Source organism: Mya arenaria, chromosome 1 (genome assembly GCF_026914265.1).
Source record: "Mya arenaria isolate MELC-2E11 chromosome 1, ASM2691426v1".
Classification (NCBI taxonomy): domain Eukaryota; kingdom Metazoa; phylum Mollusca; class Bivalvia; order Myida; family Myidae; genus Mya; species Mya arenaria.
The window spans coordinates 50,131,734-50,153,556 of record NC_069122.1 but is presented as its reverse complement, the minus strand read 5'-3'; the positions used below and the strand labels follow the sequence as shown (position 1 = coordinate 50,153,556).

Here is a 21,823-nt window from a genome sequence, read left to right as displayed (position 1 = left end):
AAGGTTTAAATTCTTCTTAGCTCTTCATACCAAACAATTTAAGTTTATTAACAATTAATTTTGTATCTATAAGACTGCAAAAAATGTGAACTTTCAGAAGTGCTACCCCTCCTTTATACATTCACAAACAGTGCAAAGGTGTGTTTTCCTCATCACCAGTTCCTTGTTTTGGTTTTCCCATCCCTTCATGTCAGTACTGATAGCATGAACGTTCTTGCTTTTATCTGCCTACTCATGCTCTTCCTGATTCCTCTGATAGAATGCATGATCACATTAGCAGAGTTCCTGTGGAGTAGTATGATAAACCATTTGGACCAAACTTGCAATTGAAAAAGTACATGTTGCTAAATAAAAGCATATTATTGCAAAACACTACTTATTTTGTATTCATACCTGTTGGCACCTATACAAGAAAGTTATAATTATACAGTTTGTCTTAAAAACTGTTTGCCCAACCTGTATGGGCAGGCTTACCAAGTAATAGTTAGATGACATGAAGCAAATTCTTAATGAAAAAGAATGAGCGAAGTGTGCGTAGCGAACGAGCCCTTCTTATTCATTAAAATTACTTCAGGTTATCTTACTTAGAATACAACCTCATTGGCTGACACACTGTCAATGCAAAATCTGACGCAGGTATTACGTATGGGACGAGTGGCAGTAGGCTGACCTTTAAACACCCGCGAAAAGTGAAATTCTTAATGATTTAATAAAGCTTTACATAAAGTTTTTTCCATGTGATTTTTTTAGATACAATTACCATTAATAGCCATTCATCTTCCATGAATATACTCATACCTGTAAATCACACATTTTACATGTGTCAGAGTTTCTGAAAACTACAGTAAACACATTTGTGCAAAAAGCAGCAAGCCATCAAAAATGTTACTCCTCCACTCGAACTTTACAAAGAGTGTAAATGTGTGTTTTCCTCATCACAAAGTACCTGTTTTGGGTATTCCATCTCCTCATGTCAGTAGCGGAAGCTTGTGTTTCCTTGCTTTTATCTGGCCTCAGCTCACCCTGATTTATCTGGCAGAATGTGGGCTCACTTTTGCAAAGCTTTCGTGGTTTCAGGATGGTGTACCATTTGGACCAAACATTTGCAATTAATATAAAAGTACATGTAGCACTCTCAGGCTATATAAAAACTATAAGACTTGCTTATGTGATTTCTAGTACAGATAAGGTTTTACTTAAAGTGCATTGTACGTAATACGCCAATTTGTAATGTTGTTAAACTGTAATGTACACTCAAGTTTCATTCAATAAAGCTTCTGGCAAATTGAAGTTGAATCATACATCTATTTTACAGTACAATTGGCTTGATCTTAAAAGCAGAACTTAATTGATTAAAAACACTTACTTCCTTTTGCATTATAAAAGGCTTCACTTGTGAACGCTAGAGTTGTGAAGGGATATTACTGTGAAGTGATTTTATACTGATTATAAGAACAGATGTTTGATTTTGAATCATAACGTGCTCATTTAAAATAGTATTGACGCCAATAGCGACCCTTATATGTAGGTCTGTCACCAAAAAATCAAACAAAATCTTTGGTTATGCATGTACAGTAAAACTGCGATCATTTGGAACAGGCGGACGTTCAAGAACTGGGGATTGGTCGAGGTTGAGGCTTCAGTCCTGACCATTATTCTGTTTATTTTCATATAAAATGTATTGCCGATGGATCGAAACCTAAATAAGTTGAGGACGCTTGAGCATCATTGCCAGTCCCAAATACTCAAATCTTGCGCAAAACCTTATGATTACCTCAAGGTCATAATTTCACATATTTTTCAAAAAGCATGTTCCAAAACAAACAAATAATTGCCAGGTGCTAAACATTTAGCAAGTTGTAAAAATTGCAATGACAGATGAAAGGAAATTTGTTAAGGTGTGAAAAAACGATTATCGCCATTTACACATGACCCCTACTTGTTAAGGACAGTATTTTGAGAAGATAATAGTGAGAAGTTTATGACGAGAATTTTATTGCAAGAAATGTAAATGAGTATAATCAACATATGAATAAACATCCCATAACATAACAGTCCAACATCGGAAACTCGGAAAAGTTATTGATATTATGATTCAACAGTTCCGCGAACATACAAGATGCGCCAAATATCATATCCATCCTTGATTTTGTGGAATTTAAATCTGACTTCTGCCATAACTGATATGCACTGTAATATTCCAATGTTGGTTGTTTAGAAAATGTGCCTTTTGTAAGAATAAACTTTGCTATTATTCATTTTTTATTGGGTTTTTTCTTTTACATTTTCACATTTAGTATATATGACTGCCTTTGAACATATGAGCGATTTTCCACAACGCAATACATTATTATCAATTGGTGCCAAATAAACAACAGGTATGACACTAGAAACTTTGATACATTGTAAGACATTTCATAACAGACTAAATTGGAAACTTGGGTTGTTCAAAACATCAGATCACTATAGGTTTTAGCTCAGTCCGCGGAGTCCTTGAGTGATCACAGTTTTACTGTATATACTGTATAGAACCTTATTTTAATTTAAGCCTGTAAAATTCCTGTATGGTAACATGCTGTTCTGATGGCAATGGTCCATCATAGTTTAACAGGATGCTCATGCACCTGTAGTTTTGTTCTAGCTGACATGGTGATGAGATATTTGTAATGAGGGGTGATGATTATACTTTCTGGAAAATAAATTAGGGTGATCAGTTCTGGACAATAAATGTACAAGTGTACTGAGATTAGATATAACTAAATAAATAACAATGGAAATTGAGTAGACGCCTTGTCCCTGTGGGCTTTTTCTTTCGTTTGTTGAAGACTGATACAATGGAAGATTGCAGAATTTTGATGAGATTTTAAAAAAATACCCCCAAATATAACTGGAAGACAGATAAAGGTAAAAAATACCATTGGTAAAAATACCAGGAAAACATGCAGAATTATGAAAAAAATAAAATGAAATGATGGATAGGTATTTATTTCATTATTTTGTTGCCTATTTGCCATTAGTTGGTGATTAGAATCTATAAGCTGCCTTAATTGCCATGATTTCTGATAACTTTGGTAGAATGAGAGATAGAATTAAGTAAAGCCTGTAATTTAGAGTCCAGATCTGTGGCTTTAAAGTATTGGCTTACTCACTAAAAATGATACACTTGTTCAGATAAGAAGTGGGGAGATATGTTATTTTGATTCAAAAATCTAGGAAATAAGTGGTTTATGAAAGGAAGCTGTATTATCTTGCTTCATGTCTCTCTTGCATTAAGGTATCAGTGGTATAATTATGATTTGCATCAGGGATGATTAAAGTCCTTGGTCAGATCTGAGCTCATGATTATGAACAGTTTTAAGTCCTAGTCTAGAGGTCCTCAGACAAGAGCTTTTACCAAATTACAAAAAAAAATCTTCTTTATTCCATTCTTTAACAAAAATATTAAAATGCAAATAATTGTACAATTTCAAGTAGTGATAAAATTCAACATAATGCATCAACAATACTAAACCAAAAGAAAAGTTACATTGAAATGAAGATGTGGAGTTGCGCCACTTGAATCTGAACTCAGACTTGAGACTGTTCCATTAAATCATGACCCCTGGTAAGGCGTTTGTTATATTGGTCCAAGGTGACAGATCTTAATATTTGGAAATTATTGGATTGCAACTTCACAGTCATTGGTTGCAATCCTTGGTTTTAATATTTCATACAGTCAGTGCTCCATGGGTTTTCTAAAGTGTTGGTAGTATAATGTTACCATTTGGGTTAAAAGTCGCCCTTGGCAAGAATAGTGCCTAAATATAGGTGAACCTCTATCTTATTTACCCAGTGCAGTTTAATTCTGTGTAAAAATAATGTAACAGAGATTAATACATAGTAAGATTAATAATGTAAACTCGATATTTCTTACATACCGGACGTGTGTTTCCGGTCATGTGACAAGTGCTGGAAAATCCCATCTTACACCCCCTATGTTAGATGAGTCACGCGCAACAACGCGCAACTTCTTATTTCTTTTATTGCAAGGTTTATGAAAAAAATATAATGTCATTTCAATAAAGCCTAATCAAATATATATATATGCAAGACTTTAAATTAAAATTGAAAATAAACTAATCGTAATATACATGATTTTTCGTTATTTAAAATTTCTATGCTTTGTGACGTCAGTAAACAACATCGCACGCGCTTTTTGGTGAAATGAACAAATGTGCGTTTTCTACGTCATTTTTTCCCACAAATTGGTAATTTTTGATTTTCTGGAAAAAAAATATCAATCATGTTTTTCCGGTCCAGATTGAAAAAATCAGACCCTCGGGCACGCTGTGTGGCCGGTAACTCAGCAGTCCTTGTTACCGGCTTACGCGCGTGCCCTCGGGTCGGATTTTTCTATCCAGACCGGAAACACAAGATAGATACAGTACACTCAACGAGTTAGACCCACTTTCCTCGCTTACTCCGAGGGATAAAGTCGATGATCGCGGACTTCCTCCGAGGGTAAAACTGTTTGAGTTCCTCCGAGTGGCTGGTTTTCCGCCGAGTTTAACATGAACGATAGCGTTGAAAATCGTCCGATTTTATGATCCCTCGGCGGAACTCCGTGTCTAATCAGATAAGTAAGAAATCACTCTTGTTTAGAAGTTATTTTTTATGCTTATGTACATTATTAATCGTACAAGATTCCAGCGTTTAATTTGTTTTGTGTCCGAAAATGCCAATTGAATATTGTCTTGACTTGTTTATAGTAAACATTGAATCATTGATAAATTGCCACTAATTGTATTGCATCATAAAACAGCCGACATTTTACACGATTCTGAACCATGACCTCTGACGTCACGCGCGTGATCAATACATTATATAGAAGGTTAAAAATAGCTATGACTTATTACGGAATTTTTCCACAGAAAACGAGGCAAGGCTTCAACCATGCGCTGTGAACTTTGAACGCGTGTTTGACCTTTCTGTTTGATTTTCTGAAAATGTGTAATAAGTAACCTAGCCTTTTTCGGGTGAAATGTGTTTATCAATGTATTCAGTCATTAGTAAAATATACGTTTATAAGATGCATGTGCAAATAGTGAAATACGACTGCATTCTTGTGGTAAGCTAACTTCATGTAAAACGGGCAGAGGAAAAAGAATAATAGAAATTTACTGAAGCCGTCATTATCGATGGAAATTTTTAATGAAAAAATAACTTTAGCGTAGATTCTTATCAAATGTCCGCAGAGTTTCGCGGAGGTTACCCCTTCGAGGAACGCCGCGTTCGTCATTCTTCGGCCGACCGATCACCCTCCGAGGGCCTTAAATTCCAACTCCGAGGAACGCAGACAGACGATAAGGGAGGGATTTTGTCCGCCTTGTCATTTTTGGACGGGAGGGCTTTTGTCCGGGAGGGCTTTTGTCCTACACTCGGTTAACAGATCTGAAGTAAATTGACATCAGAGTTACTTCTCAACTTATTTGCAACAACATTATTTAAGCTTCATAAGTTAGTAAACAGCTAAGAAATCAATCATAATTTTAGTACAAGTTCTATCTTATTAGGGTATACAATTCAATGGCACTCACCAAAACCTCAGGGAAAACGAAAAACATAAGTGAGATATTTTCCCTTCAGAGTAGGAGACGTGTTGATCATGACAAATTTGTGTCAAAGGGAGGTAGTTATATCATAAAGCTTATTTTAGCTTACAATTTAGTGCAAAAACAGTTCACTATGATATAAAGTGTTTAGCATAGGTATTCAAGTGACCTAAAGTGTTTATGATTATATTCTTAAAGAACATTGTTTCACAGTGGCATGTCGCAAGTTAAGCTGCCAAAGTTAAGGGATGTTAAATCCTGGATTTGTCCCTGCATATCATTTAACTAGTAGAAGGTGACTGTGCTAAGATATAATAGCTATTCTTAGAGACTTCAGGTTAATTCGGATGGAAAGTAGCAAAAAATATAGAAGTATAATTGTTTTACCTCATAAAACATAACAGATTTTGCTTATTATCACTGATAATGTGACAAAATAATTCCTGCCAGAACAAACGTTTGGTTGATGCAAGAATGTATGTGAATGTAGGTGATAATTGCTCTCATCTACGATGGAAGATGATGATGTGTATACCTTGCATTCCATGTATGTTATAGAAATTTTATGATGATATTTTCTTCTGTTGTATAAAAAAAATTATTATGTTTTAGCTTTTTGTGCTGGAACATGGAAATTTGGAATAACGAGAAGTCTCTTAGATTGGTTCTGATTTAATATTAAAATTTATTCCATTATTGAAACCATTGTTACATAGTTCAAAATAAAACTGACAGACTGCAGCTGACTGTACCTGCAATCCAATTGCTCAAGCAACAATACACCAAGTTAAGCCCCTTGGTCTACAGAATACAGAGTTCTATATTCAAGATTACATTTACAGAACATTCAGCAACTTGATTAGACCCACTTACCTCCCTCATGCCGAGGAATAAAGCCGACATTCGCAGGTTTCCTCCAAGGCTAAAACTGTTGCCCTCATTGAAATTCCTAAGAGTTCCTACGAGTTGCTCATTTACTGCAAGTGTAATATGAACGGAAACATTTGAAAATCGTCCCGATATTAATAATTTTGTACCCCCCCGGAGAAACTCCGCATCTAATGAAGTGCTAATGTTGATAAGCGTGAACAATTTTATTTCTTTAATTCCTTGTTATTGCTATGGAAATATGACTTCATTCTTGTAGTAAGCTAACTTTATGCAACACACGCTTTATTAAGTTTACCTAATATTTTCTCTGAGGTGGAAGTTAAAAATAAATTAAAAGGGCAGAGGAAAGAGTCAATAACAGCATTTAATAACTAACCATCTGAATTGAGTGCCATTTTTATTCAAACAAAACTATTTAATTTTAACTGTGATTGTTATCTAGCTTCCAAAGCGGTTCGCAGGATTAACCCATCCAAGGAATGCCACGATAGCAATTCTTCGATGGACTGATCAGCCGCTGACGGCTGAACTCCTTAACTCTGCGTAACGCGGACAAATGATTATATTTATTGTTTTTGTCGGAAAAAGGAAATTCTGCGAGGGAAACTGAAAGTGCATATGCTCAGTTACCATATTATATCATGTATAGGACGCTAGCATAGATAGGACGCAGGCAAAAAAATAATTGAAAAAAATATAGGACGCAGCAGAAAAATGTCAAAATCGGAGCCGAAAAATTAAGGTTGGTAAAGTATTTATAACATATATTGAAGTAAAAAAAAAATGTATATAAGGCATATTTCGATAACTGTCTTGTGTATTTCGATAATTATCGTCGTATTTCAGTAATTTAGTGTACACAACAATGATATAAGTCTTGACATTTTGAGAACATTCATGCATATTATAAGAATTATACAATTTAATGCTGTAATAGTCCCGACACGCCTTCTGACTGACAGTCAATCGTTGCAACCATTGCAATAGTTCCGACATGCCTTCTGAATGACAGTCAACCGTTGCAACCATTGCAATAGTTCCGACATGCCTTCTGAATGACAGTCAACCATTGCAACCGTTGCAAAACTGTGTATTGTCAAAACTGATGATTGTTTTGATAAGGCTTGTCGCTGCGCGGAATAAAGCATGTCAGGCATAATTAATGTGTGTCGGTAATTATCCTTGCCAGCGGAAGGCATCACGGGTAAAGTGCGAACAAACAACCATACGTTATTACCATCTCAATAGTTCGTTCTATTGATGTTTTTCTAATGACAGACAGCGATTGTTTTTCACACCTTCGCACATTTGAAAAGATTTTATAGTGACAATTATGCTACTTTGCGTTATGCACATTCCTTTATTAATTTTTTAAAACAGTAACATACAACAAAATGTTTTGTAAAATATCGAAACATTAAAATCATGAACAACGATTAATTGATATTTACCTCCTTTCCCGATTATCCGTTGCCGTTATAACTCAATCCAGTTAAATGCTGACTCACATCGAGTTTTTGTGAGTAGCGTCCCTTTTGTAAAAAAGTAAACAATCAATTTATTTCTCAATATATCATTTTAAAGTAAACATTCAATATATTTCTGCGTGTGTTAACTTGCATGATTTTACCTATGTCAGTTGTTCTCTTCGGTGACGCAGTACAGATACTTACTATTACCGCGTTCTTCCCCGGTCCGATATTTTCGACCTGAAATGGACTTGGAAAAAAACAGATGAAATTCTAATAGCATAAAAAGGACGCAGGCAATTTTTAAGACAAGAATTGGGGGTAAAAAAGTGGGTCCTATGTATGATATAATACGGTAACTCGTTGAGAGTAATGTACTTTGAAAAAAGAGTATAAGTATCTTCCATGGCCGAGAGTGTAAGATAGGTTCATTCCAACCATCGCACAGGGTGTTTTGCAGAAACCTCGTTTCCGCAAAAACACAACGGTTGGAATGAACCTATCTTACACTCTCGGCCATGGAAGATACTTATACTCTTCATAACCGTTGGTTCATTCCAACCGTTGTTTTTTTGCAGAAACAAGGTTTCTGCAAAACACCCTGTGCGATGGTCGGGATGAACCTATCTTACACAAGCGGCTATGGTAGATGCTTTTTCTCCCACCTCAGTTAAACAAAATTAAGTAAAAATGCATTTTTTTGCTGGAACTCTTTTGTGCTTAGTGAAAATAATTGCGTATAGATATGCGATAATTTGTGGTTGTCATGGATATTCGCGCAGTGATTCCGATTATATTAATAGTCAAATCGGTCTTTAAATAGTCCTAAGGAGAGTGAAGCATTATTTATTGAATGGTGCGTGAAAACTGTTTTATGGTGACATTCGAAGCGAGAAATAATTAACTAGCATTCTAATTATTGCCACAAGACAATTTTCCATGATGCTACAGACGACAGTCTTCAACAAGGGAGGTAATTACAATGTGGTGACCATAAAAAAGGAGTTCCATACGGGCATTTTATCTTCGCCCGTGGGCAAGATAAGAATATCTAGCATGGATCTACTTATCTGAGGTGGGAGAAAAGAATTTCTAGCATGGTTAAATTATTGGATCTACTTATCTGAGGTGGGAGAAGATATTATCTAAAGAAAATAAAGAGTAAAACATTGTAATATCAAGTTTGTAACGTAAGATGGATGTTTAAAAATGTTTTGATTCAATGACTGTTAGAAGAGGAAGCATTTGATAATTTTTCTGTTTTTATTTTAGCTTTAATTTGAGTTATTTGCAGAGATTAGCTTGATGCCATAACCTTCAATCAACGTGCAAAAACTTAAATCTTATTCAAAGCTTGGAAACTGTTCAGAAATGCAACTGAAACTTGGTACGCATGCATCAAAGACAATACAAACATAAAAAGGCCCTTAACTCTGGATGCAATAATAATTGTTGAATCATGCCTTTGTTTGACTGGGGATAAAAAAACCTAGACAAGCTCTCTTGTTCAATACTGAAGAAGGTGTTTGTTCTTGTGAATTAAAGAAGAATGAGGGTGACAAGTTGTTATTAGCTTTACAAAAACTCCACACAATTTTGTGGCTGTGACAAATGATTGTATTTATCAGATCCATATCAACATTCTTCTTTTTTCGCAATCATTTCCAGAACCTTTCATCTTCAGCAATGTTTGTTTTTGTTACATGAAGTGCCTTTAAGTTTTTCACTGCTGCAATTTTCCCCAAAGGAGAATGAAACATATCACACAAGTTCAAGCCTGCTGATTTATCTTGCTTGATTGTCTAGAGTTCTCTGCAATTTTCAGAATTATCTCCCTGGATAAACATTTCAATATATATAGTGAGAAAATTAATTGACAGGCTGCATAACACCTGACTGTTTACTGGATATTCAGAGGATTTTTATTTTGAAGTTAAAGATGAAATAGTGTATTAGCTTTTTTTTTATCTCAGTAATTGAATTTGGGATATGACCACCATTCAGTGCTTCATGTGAAATGTCCCCTAGTCCATTTAGTGTTACATGTGAAATGTCCCCTGATCCATTTAGTGTTTCATGTGAAATGTCCCTTGGTCCATTTAGTGTTTTATGTGAAATGTCCCCTGGTCCATTTAGTGTTTCATGTAAAATGTCCCCTGGTCCATTTGGTGCTTCATGCAAAATGTCCCCTAGTCCATTTAGTGTTTCATGCGAAATGTCCCCTGGTCCATTTGGTGCTTCATGCAAAATGTCCCCTAGTCCATTTAGTGTTTCATGCGAAATGTCCCCTGGTCCATTTGGTGTTTCATGCAAAATGTCCCCTGGTCCATTTAGTGTTTCATGCGAAATGTCCCCTGGTCCATTTGGTGTTTCATGCAAAATGTCCCCTGGTCCATTTAGTGCTTCATGTGAAATGTCCAAAGGTCTAATGTCCTTCTGGCTAAGAATTCAAACTATAAAATTAGGAATAATTTACAAGTGATTGCATACTCAGCTCAATATTTCCGTGCATCCATTAAATTTCTTAAATCTTTCTCACAGCCTTTTATCCTGACACTGTTAATGCATTTGCTATTTTTGCTGCAGCATTTTTTTTTATAATTATTTTGCCATAATTATTGTACACTGAGGTTTATACAAGATGAAACAGACTCATAAAAAGACTCCATTCTGCTGAGGTATCTTGCTTGATTGTCTAGAGTTATCTCCCATTGTCAGAATTATCTCCCTGTATAAATACACCAATATGAAATGGTAGATTATATTGACAGGTCCACCTGGAAACTGTTTACTTCAGAAATTCATGAGGGTTTTATTGTGTAGCCAGATGGAAATGGAATGGTTTATAAAAAGGTTTCAAGTATTGAATTGTGTAGAGCACTCCTGTCCAGTGTTTATGCAATATGTCTTAAGGTATTAAGACTTGGAATCTGCACTTTTAAAAGTAGATCTTAAGTGTTACTCTGTGGCTGTGGTTCACGTATGTCATTGTGGTATTGTGGCAGGTGATAGCATTGTAAATTATGTATTTACATTTTAATATCTTTAAATTTCTTAAATACCCCCAGAGTTTTGATCATTGACTAAATTTGTTTGGTGTTATTAATATATTGTCTATTTTTGGTGCAGCAATTTCTTCTAACAAGATAAGAAAGGAAACATGCCAGCCATAGTGTACACAGATAAAGCTACCCAGCTTACTATGTTATCATATTTGATTGTTGTGAGTTATCTCCCATTGTCAGATTTATCTCCCTGTATAAATACACCAATATGCTGTAGGGTTCCATGTGGCCACTGTTTATTTAGGAAATAAACAGCCAGATTTTATTGTGTAGATAGATGAAAATGAGGTGGTTTCTGAGTGCTTCTTTAAGTATTGAATGGTCTGGTCAGTGTTTAAAGGTATAGCCACGTGCAAAGAAAACTTAAAGAAATACAAATTTATTGAGACTTCTTTTACTGTACGTGTTTTAGCTTGACTATTCGAAGAATAAGGAGAGCTATACTACTCACCTTGGCGTCGGCGTTGTCGTCACACCTTGGTTAAGGTTTTGCATGTAAGCACCTTTAAGTCATTATCTCAGTAAATACATCAGTCATTGCATTGAAACTTTGGATATGTATTCCCAACTATCTTACATACTAAATTAATGAAGTTAGATAACAATTATTTGAATATAATGCATATAATAGGCCTTTATTATTCGACTCAGAAATTCTGGTTAAGGTTTTGCGTGTAAGCACACATAGGTTAATATCTCAGCAACTACTTGAGGTATTGCATTGATACTTGATACAATGGTACTCAACCATCCAACCTACTAAATTAACCAAGTTAGATAACTCTAGTTTGCATTTAATGCAAATAATTGCCCTTTATTATTCGACTTAGAAATTCTGGTTAAGGTTTTGCGTGTAAGCACACACAGGTTAATAGCTCAGCAACTACTTGAGGTATTGCATTGAGACTTTATACAATGGTAGTCAACCATCCAACCTACTTAATTAACCAAGTTAGATAACTCTAGTTTGCATTTAATGCAAAATAATTGCCCTTTATTATTCGACTTAGAAATTCTGGTTAAGGTTTTGCATGTAACCACATTTAAGTCAATATCTCAGCAAATATATCATGTATTGCATTAAAACATTAGATATATATTCCCAGACAACACTTTTTTGAATATAATGCAAATTATGGGCCTTTATTTTTTGACTTAGAAATTCTGGTTAAGGTTTTGCATGTAAGCACACATAGGTTAATATCTAAGCAATTACTTGATGGATTGCATTGTGACTTTATACAATGGTACTCAACCATCCAAATCTACTTAAATAACCAAGTAAGATAACCCCAGTTTGCTTTAAATTAAAATAAAGGCCCCTTTGTTATTCGACATAGAAATTCTGGTTAAGGTTTTGCATGTAACCACATTTAAGTCAATACCTCAGCGAATACTTCATGTATTGCATTAAAACTTTACACACAGGCTCCCATCTACTTAACCTTCTTTTTAAATCAAGTAAGATAACTCTATATTTTATAATATAGAATTTTTGATCCTTTATTATGTGACTTAGAAATTCTGGTTAAGGTCTTGCATGTTAGCACACATAGGATAATATCTCAGCAACTTTTTGATGTATTGCATTGAGACTTTATACAATGGTATTCAACCACTCAACTTAATTGAATACCCAAGTAAGATAACTGTATTTTGCAAATAATGGCCCTTTATTATTAGACATAGAAATTCTCGTTAAAATTATGCATGGAAACACATTTATGTTAATATCTCAGCACACCATGTATTGCATTGAAATCTAATCTAACAGTGATCCATCCATGTTTAGCCAAAACTTTTCAATCTATACATTGAAAAGCGGCGAAATAGTCGAGCGCGCTGTCTCTGCGACAGCTTTTGTTTGAATAACAATAATTCAGTGCTAAAATTGACAGAATTAAGCAAGATAACTATATAGAAAATAGTGTTATTATAGGTCCAACTACCTTTTCATGTTATTAAATGTGCATGATAAATGCTATATAATGAATACGTTCAAACATTTAAGAGGTGAGTTCTGCATTTTGAAGGAAATGATATGCCTTAAGTGAATTATTATTCCTATATAAGCACTGATGCACATTATGTCATTTAAAGAAAGATATTCTTTTTATTTGGGACATCAAGAACCAGTTTGCAGAAATTTGGTTATTAAATATGTGGAAGTTTTTCACTGGGCTGAAGACTGGTTTGTCTTGCAGTCATTTTTCTTTCCGTCCTAAGAACTTATATAATTATAAGACAAAATATTTTGTATAAAACTCATGTTTTTGCAAATTTAAAATTCTGAATTGATCTCTTTGAGTATTAAAGTTAGTATGATAAATTTCTCTTTATTTTCAGGATAACCAGATGACACAGATGATGCAGATTGCAGACACCATGTAACATGATTCAGGTAAGTTTCTTTGTTTTATGTTTTCACAATTTCGGCAAATTATAAAAAGGAATTCAAATGCTCAAAATGCCAGCAGCAATTATATAGAGAGAGAGACACACACTTATAATTTACGAGGGTCATACCCGAAGTTGCCTGTCAGTTTTTGCAGTTTTTCAAAATTTATACATATGTGTCTATGATCATAAAAAAATTATGAAAATGTATATGTGTATGACAACATGATCCTTAGGCTGGTTTGCTGAGTAAATCAGTATTAAATTTTGTTTATTTGCATATAAAGATTCGATTGTGTTTCCTGACAAAATGTTATATTCCTAGTATTAAATCAATATTTCTCAACCTAGAATATATGTCAGGAGTTTTTTATATGTGTGATAAAACCATGTCATGCTGTTAAATCGGCTACAGCTTGCTTTCAATTATAGAGGGATTATAAGATGTTACCCTGGCCTCACTGTACTATTAACTAAGTACTTTGGAATTAAGTGAATAGTGTGAATATTAATAGATGCTGAAAGAGTTATATTCTGTGGATTTTGTAGGATAATTACATTTGACTCCAATATGTAGGGAAGCCAGCAAAAATGGTGCAGGTGAGGGAAAATGTTGTTATTATAGGGTTAATACACCTTTTTGAGGTCGTTACAATCTGCAAAGGCCCTTGAACTGGTTTACAGCCCGAGTGTGTATAGATGGTAACGACCAAAAAAATGTGTATTATTGCTATAGCTATTATTGCATAACATACACACCTGAGTCACCATGTACTTTTGTGGTCAAAAAAAAGGTTTAAAGTCATTCAATTGCAAAAAAAATCAGTTCCAAATAACTTTCTTAACAGGTACTTGAGTGAGTCCTCATAAGCAGTGTTTTGAACAAAGTCTTACAATACCCTCGATCAATAAATGACAGTTGCAATTTTGCAATGTTGAACATTTCTTTGTTCATTGCATATATGTCGTAATGGAATCATGTTGATATAAGTAGTTTGCTTTGAATCAAATCAGCACAAATAGCATCAGTCAAGAGGAGCTGGGAATGCAAAATTGCAAATTAAGGACGCTCAGTGTCCACTGTTACAATGCGGGCCCTGATAGCGCATATGTAAAAAACCGGTCCGTAACGGACTGAAACACACAATTTCTGCATCAATATGTGTTCATAACATTTAGACAACTTTATATTCACCTGATCTGCGGTTTCCAGTCATTGCACTCAACTATTAGAGAAATTTCATACCATCTGTGACTCACTCTCGGTACCTATTGCGTAAACTATATTGAAGAAACTTGATCACCTTTAAGTATTATAAGGAAATAATAAAATAAAATCATTAACTAATGTTCAAATAATACTGTTTATAAATTCTCATTTTATAGGATCATAAACAAAGTAGACCAACATTGACATCTTCGTTATAATTAACACATTATAGTCATTAATACGCGATCCATCAATATCGCGAAATTGGCAGTTTTTACAGCCAGGTTTATTACTGTCATTTGTTGTGATTATTATTTTATTACCCAGTGGGACATTATTGTTACAGGTTATGATTGGCAAACATGTAATAATGCTTGTCGTTGGGACGATATTGGTGTGAAGTGAAGGTCATTCCAATAAATCTGACCATATTGACAAACTGTTGGTTATATATGCCATAAATAATTGCTAAAACAAGATCAGAGCAGAAGTTATATCCTGATAAATTGCTGTTCTCTGTACTGAAGAATATTTAGCTAAATAGTTTAATAGTTTGCTGTTTTTTTTAGATAAACTTTTGATCATTCAAAATTTGGACAAGACCATCATTGGAGTTGAGTGAATTAAGGTAATAATTTTCATGTAATAATGTAATAGATGCTTGCTCTGACATATCATTGGGATCTGTTATACTTAAAGGTTGAAACTTACTCGATGGAAGATGTGTTAATTTAAATGTATGTCAGACTTTCAACTTCATTTAAGTTTAATTAAAATGATGGATTTCTTTTCTAATGCAGATTATTGTAGAAATCTTGGAATTTACAGATTCTGACCCATGTGTCCTAAAAATTCTTGATCCTTGTTTATAAAGTGATTATTGGTAACTTGCACTTGTTAATTTTTTCCCATGGAGGTGGAGCGGGGTTTGGCATGGTGGGGCCGGGAGTGGCGGTTGGGGGGGGGAGTAGAGGGGCAGTTTTAATGGCATATACTAAGCAGATTTAGACCAACTGCTAATTTTGTTGTCTATTTCCTAACATTGGAGCCAGAAATTTGTTGTCACCTGGGGTCCAAGGTGTTTTAGGCATAAAAGCATTTAGCCTGGTCTTTTGACCAAATTGTGGACTTATTTTAATTGCATAGGTCTGTCTAAAACCTGACTTGTCAGGAATTAACTGTTGTCTGAAGCACCCAGAGCTGTTTACCACTATAAACATACAATTGTTTTATATTTAAACAGTTTATATTCAAGCCTTTTAGAGGGTTGAGTATTTCTGATGATTTAATTATACTGCAGGAACAATGATGAAGTATATACAGATTTAAAGACCAATGTTGAGCATATATAACATAAAAAGGTAAACTACAAAGAGAAATATTTTCCTTATTAGGTAATTGTGCACGGATATGATACATTCGATACCAAAAGTCGCCACTTGATAATTTAATAATGCTCATTTTTATTTCATTGTGTATTATAATTAAGTCAGAAATGACAACTACATTCACCCAAGGGTTATTTTAAAAGTTTCTTTTTGTAATTTACTGTTGAATAATAAGTCGAGATATTGTACTTATTTAACTTTTATTGTAGATTTTGTTGATGATAAATTGTTTGAGATAATATCTAAAACAATATATAGCTAAATGTATATTTATGATGTCTGAGAGAGTTGAAAGATAATGGGGTGTCCATAACAAGAAAAAAATACTTTATCAAGGCAATTTATTGTTTCTTTAGGTTGCCAATGGCTATGGAATATTATGTTTAATGTATTTAAAAAAATGTATCTTATAGAGAATGTTGACTTTAATAGCAAACCCCATTGAAAGGTACACAATTTGATGTTTTTTTCTGGTTTAATTTGAAATCTGCTAAAATTACTTGAAAATTTATTAAAAGCAAAATAAGAAATTGCTACGCTGCAGCTGCATGTATATGATCATATTTAGTTGCAATTAGATCCACTCAGGTTTCATTGTGTTTTATAGTGACTGGCAGCAGCCTAAAAAAACATTTTAGTTAATTGTTTTACTAAACCCATACTGGTTACGTATCCTTAAGAGTTGCAGTTGGCCTTTAAAGGCACAGAATACAGGTTGATGCAAAAAAATAATGAATGCACTATTAATTAACACTGTGTTTAACTCATTCCACTTTAAATTATGATCAAAATAAAAAAAATGCCTATTAAAGTACAGATGAAAAATATTTTTAGCCATGTTTTGTCGCTTATTTAACTAGGGAATTAAATATGGCTACTTTTTTAAGTTATTAATTAAAAAAAAAACGTATTTAAAGGTTAATATCTTTTTAATACAAATCTTATTTGCAATTTTATAATAATGTGCATTTTGCAGATCTTCATGCATTATTAGATAGTCATGGTTTGTGGTTTTAACATTCACCATTACTAAATCAATTTTGACCAAATTTGGAACAAAAATTATACCCTTTATGATAATGCATCGTCTAATGTTATACAGTATAAAAACTGTCATATTGATAGAAATAACTTATTTATTAGAATTTTTCATTTTTAACTGAGATTTAGATTCGGTCAAAAGGAGATTATAATAAACAAAACATATCATTTCTTATTGTGAAGATAATTAAATGTGAATGAACGAATTTTTATTAATAAGTATAATGCATATATGAACTTTGTGTACATGACTGTGGGTTGTAAGTGAGAAACCATGCAATCATGAAATAATGCTCATCATTTCAATATATTTTTGCTATCAGATAGCAACTGTTGAAAACCGTCAAAGGTGACTTTTGTATTCCTAGCAATACTCAGCCCCTTGTTATTTTGTTATTTTTTGTTCTTTTACCCCGTAAATCATTAGTGAATAACAGAAAAAAGATATGAAGACCATGCAGAGACACTACTATAGACACTATAATAATTTGAGGGCTGCACTTATTTCAGTGAGTCAGTTGGAAAACATCAAACAACTAAGTTATTATTAGTGGCCTCTTAGTTAAGTGTTCCGACTGGACTGAATGGATGTTACCTTTCATACAGATGGATTTTATCTCACCTTATTTTTATTAACAAAACTGTTTATGAATTCAGTACTCAATTTATTCAGCTGCCAGATATTGATGGGAGAAATAAGTGGAACTATAGGCTTATTGCATATGCTAGCTAAGCCAAATTATTAATCAAGTATAAACAAATTATCCCTTTAATTATGGAAAAATGTATTCGGAGACAGGCACAAATAAACGATTAGAGTACTTTGTTTATATTCCCGGTATACTGCCAGCCAAGAATGAATGGGAAAGACAGAAAATGGCTGTTGAAATGTTGGATATGTTTGTTTTGGAAGAACACCCTTAATCTTCATGTCAGCTGGAATGCTTTTCAAGAATGGTTGAATTTCAAATACAAAAGGGTTTGTATTTTGTAATCTGAGTTTTTTCTTATGTTTCACTTTCAGATGATTTTGGTACTTTCCATTATAAAATGGAATTTATTTTCCTCAATAGTCCGGAGCATGATTCACATAAAGGGATAAAAAATAAATTATTTCGTCCAAAAGTGTACTTTAGCAGTAACAAAACATTGTTGGTAATTCAGGACAGCTACCTTATAAAGTTACAGTGGCCATCAATAAAATATTAGGCTGTTACATAATGATTCCATGTTACTGGCAAATGTAATGTTATGCATTGGTAATGCCTTTTTAAGCCCCAAAAGGACGGCATATAGTAATCAGACAGTCTGTCTGGATGTCCGTACAGTTTCTGATCACTATAGCTTGCACGCCAAGGCCCCCGACCTTGATAGGCAGGTTGAACATGAACAGTAGAAGAATGCTATCACTTTCTAGGTCAAAGGTCATGGTTACCCTTCAATGAAAACGCATTTTCGATCAATAACTGAAGAATGCTTTTGCCAACGGACCTCAAACTTGATATGAAGGTTGGTCATGACCAGCAGATGAAGCCTTGCAATTTTGAGGTCAGTGGGTCAAGGTCAAGATTGTGGTGACCTTGCATGAGCTAAAAATCTGTTTCTGATCAATAACTGAAAAAGTCTTCATGGGAAGGTAGGGAAGGTCATCATGAAAATATGTTAGATACTTATAATACATATGTTAACACTATCTGTTCATATAGGGCGAAATACTAACAGCTATCTGTTCATATATAGGCACAAATACTAATGTCTATTTGTTCATATGGGCCCATATACTAACAACTATATTGTTTATATAGGCCCAAATACTAATGGCTATCTGTACAACAAGGCCAGTATCAGGGATCTTTGTCCTTTGTCATGTGCCTGCGACAGCTCTTGTTATTTCCATATTTATGAATAATATAATAGCCATCAATTGTTAACACTTTTATGCTGTAACATTGATTTTATTATCAAGACAAATATAAATTGCTTGTTTGCATTTTACCAGGGAACATAATGACGAGCTGACAGTTAAAAATGAAAATAAAAAGAGCATTCTATCTTTAGTAATCTAGAAGTGGTTCAGAAATGTTCAACTATACTGAAGGATTTTGATTGGTCTGGTGCTCTAAGGCAGTGTTGGACATATTAATTATTATTTGCACTGAAAACTTCAAAAGATTATAAAAAAAAAAATCATTGAATTTATTATATAAGATTACACCATATTTTCTATTTGAAGCTGCACTCTCACAGATTGAACATTTTGACAACTTTTTTATCTTTTGTCTTGGAACGAGCCAATTTTTGCGAAAATCCATGGAAACCAATTATATAAGACTGCTGACAAAAATAGATAGCAGGTTTTTATATTTAAGTTCAAAAATTGATGTTTTATGCATTTTTCTTAAACCGTTAGTACATGGTTTAAGCCATAAAACATAAATTTTCGAACAGAAATATGAAAATCTATAAGGGGCGTGTTTTATAAATGGTAGCAAGACTGGATTTTACTGTTATAATAGTTTGGGTCTATTTGAGTAGGTAAAAGTATTGCCCTTTGGAATACACAGACTTTATACACTTAGCTGGAAAATCCAGTCAAAAATTACTTTTCATTGTAAACCCTTCTTTTGGCATACTGTTTAAACACTGCGGTATGTCAGGCACAATGTCCTTACAGACACAGCTTGATGTGGGGATTCAAACAGAAGTCAGGTGAGAGGTCTGGGCTGTATGGTGGTTGTTGAAAGCTTGGAGAATGTCCTGTTGCAAACATTCTGTAAACAATGCAGAGTTAAGTGCAGATGCATTATCGTATAGTAGAGAAATTATGTGTAAATAACACATACTACATGCACCGTTCTGGGGTTTCCGGATCTAATTTTTAGTGTGCCCCGTGGATTTAACCAGAATCAAGTTAGTTCATGCAGTGCATTTCCAGCAAAACTTCGTCTCATTCGTTTCTATCTATCTACAATTTTACAATCATCTATTACCTTGCCTTCCTTAGTACTTAAAAAGATCAGTTGGACAGATACATTCTCTTTAGACCCTTTGTGAGCCTCTAAAACACAATAGGAGCTCAAAACAACAGACGAACAGAGATGGCTATCAGCCCTGCAGAAGTGCCCTCTCTCTAATGTTAATTGCCTGTTGTCAGAGGGATATTTGCCAGGCCCGTCTCCATCTTTCATGCATTTGTTTGAGGTAAATGGAAAAAAGTTAGTTTAATCATTGGAATCCTGGGAATCAAATGTGTGATATTTATGTCCTTGAACTAAGAACATGTTTCAATCTGTTTGTTTTTGACCAGGCTATGTATTATATTTTTGTAGTAATCTTAGACGGTTTGAATCAAGCCTCTGAACCCATCATGAATATCTCATATAGCGACCAGTACGATGTGAGTACAGAAAATATGTCCAATAAATACTCTTCTCTTTTGGAAATAACATAGGAAAATAACAAACAAGGTAAACATGGTTTTTCTAAGGTATCGAAGAGAAGTTTACATTCAGTAAGCATTCTGCTTGGCTCAATATTTGAAAGGCTCTAAGTATTTAAGCTGGTCCCTGGAATGTCGAGCCAAGGGGTTTCGACTGTACCAATAATTTGTAACCTTTTTGGAGTTAAATTAATTAAGACTTTAAACAGATTTCTTCAAAGTCTTTCGCATAGTTAAGACAGTTTAGAAATTAACTGATTTAGAGAATTTTTGAAATAACAATATAATTTCATGTATTGTTTGGATCAGTGTTTATTTCTTATAACTCTTAAATACAGTATTGAATCATGGCATAAAATGAGTTGCTCAGTTTCTTTTTATCCCCCGCCTATGAAATAGGGAGCGGGATATTGAAAGGGCGTTGTCCGTCCGTCCGTCCGTCCGTCTTTCCTTCCGTCCTTCCTTCCGTCCGTCCGTCCATCACCTGCGTTTTCTCAGTAACTAGCCGGTAGAATTTCATGAAACTTAAAATAAATATGAACCTCTATACTGGAATGATGCCCGTTCAAAAAAAAATTTGATTGGTCAATTGTCCTTGGAGTTATTGCCCTTGATTTTTTGAAAAATGCACATTCACAGCCATTTCTCAGTCACTAGTTGGCAGAATTTCATGAAACTTAAAATAAATATGAATTACTATACTGGAATGATGCCTGTTCTTTTTTTTTTTGGATTGGTTAATTGTACTTGGAGTTATTGCCCTTGATTTTTTGAAAAACTCTCATTTACAGCCATTTCTCAGTAACTAGTTGGTAGAAATTCTTGAAACTTGAAATAAATATGAACCAACATACTGCGATGATGCCTGTTTATTTATATTTTGGATTTTAATTTCTATATGAGATATTTGCCCTTGATTTATTAAAAGATCCATGTTTGCAGCCTTTTCTATGCAGCTAGCTGGTAGAATTTCATGACACTTGGAATAAATAAGAACCAACATACTGTGATGATGCCTGTCTATTTTTCTTTTGGATTGGTCAATTTTCCTTTAGAGTTATTGCCCTTGATTTATTAAAAAATCATTGTTTGGAGCCGTTTCTCAGTAACTAGCTGCTAGAATTTAATGAAACTTGAATGTTATATGAACCAACATCCTGCAATGAACTTCTTCGGTGAATTTTAACCTTTAAGCACAAACAAGCCATCAAGCACAAACAAGCCATCGTTGGCGGGGGATATATTTTCACTGAAAATGCTTGTTATTTTATACAATATTCATGGCATATAAAAGTACTTTCCAAATATCTTTTGGATATGAATGAAAAGTTT

At 34.0% G+C, this 21,823-nt stretch overlaps 1 protein-coding gene and 1 pseudogene across 1 annotated transcript in view; one reads left to right on the top strand and one right to left on the bottom strand.

Moving 5' to 3' along the window:
• LOC128229895 (zinc finger CCCH domain-containing protein 10-like) overlaps positions 1-21,823 on the top strand; it is a 181,524-nt pseudogene that overhangs the window by 111,662 nt on the left and 48,039 nt on the right.
• The window catches only part of LOC128227740 (uncharacterized), a 36,861-nt gene that overhangs the window by 14,017 nt on the left and 1,021 nt on the right, over positions 1-21,823 (bottom strand). The window lies entirely within an intron of this gene.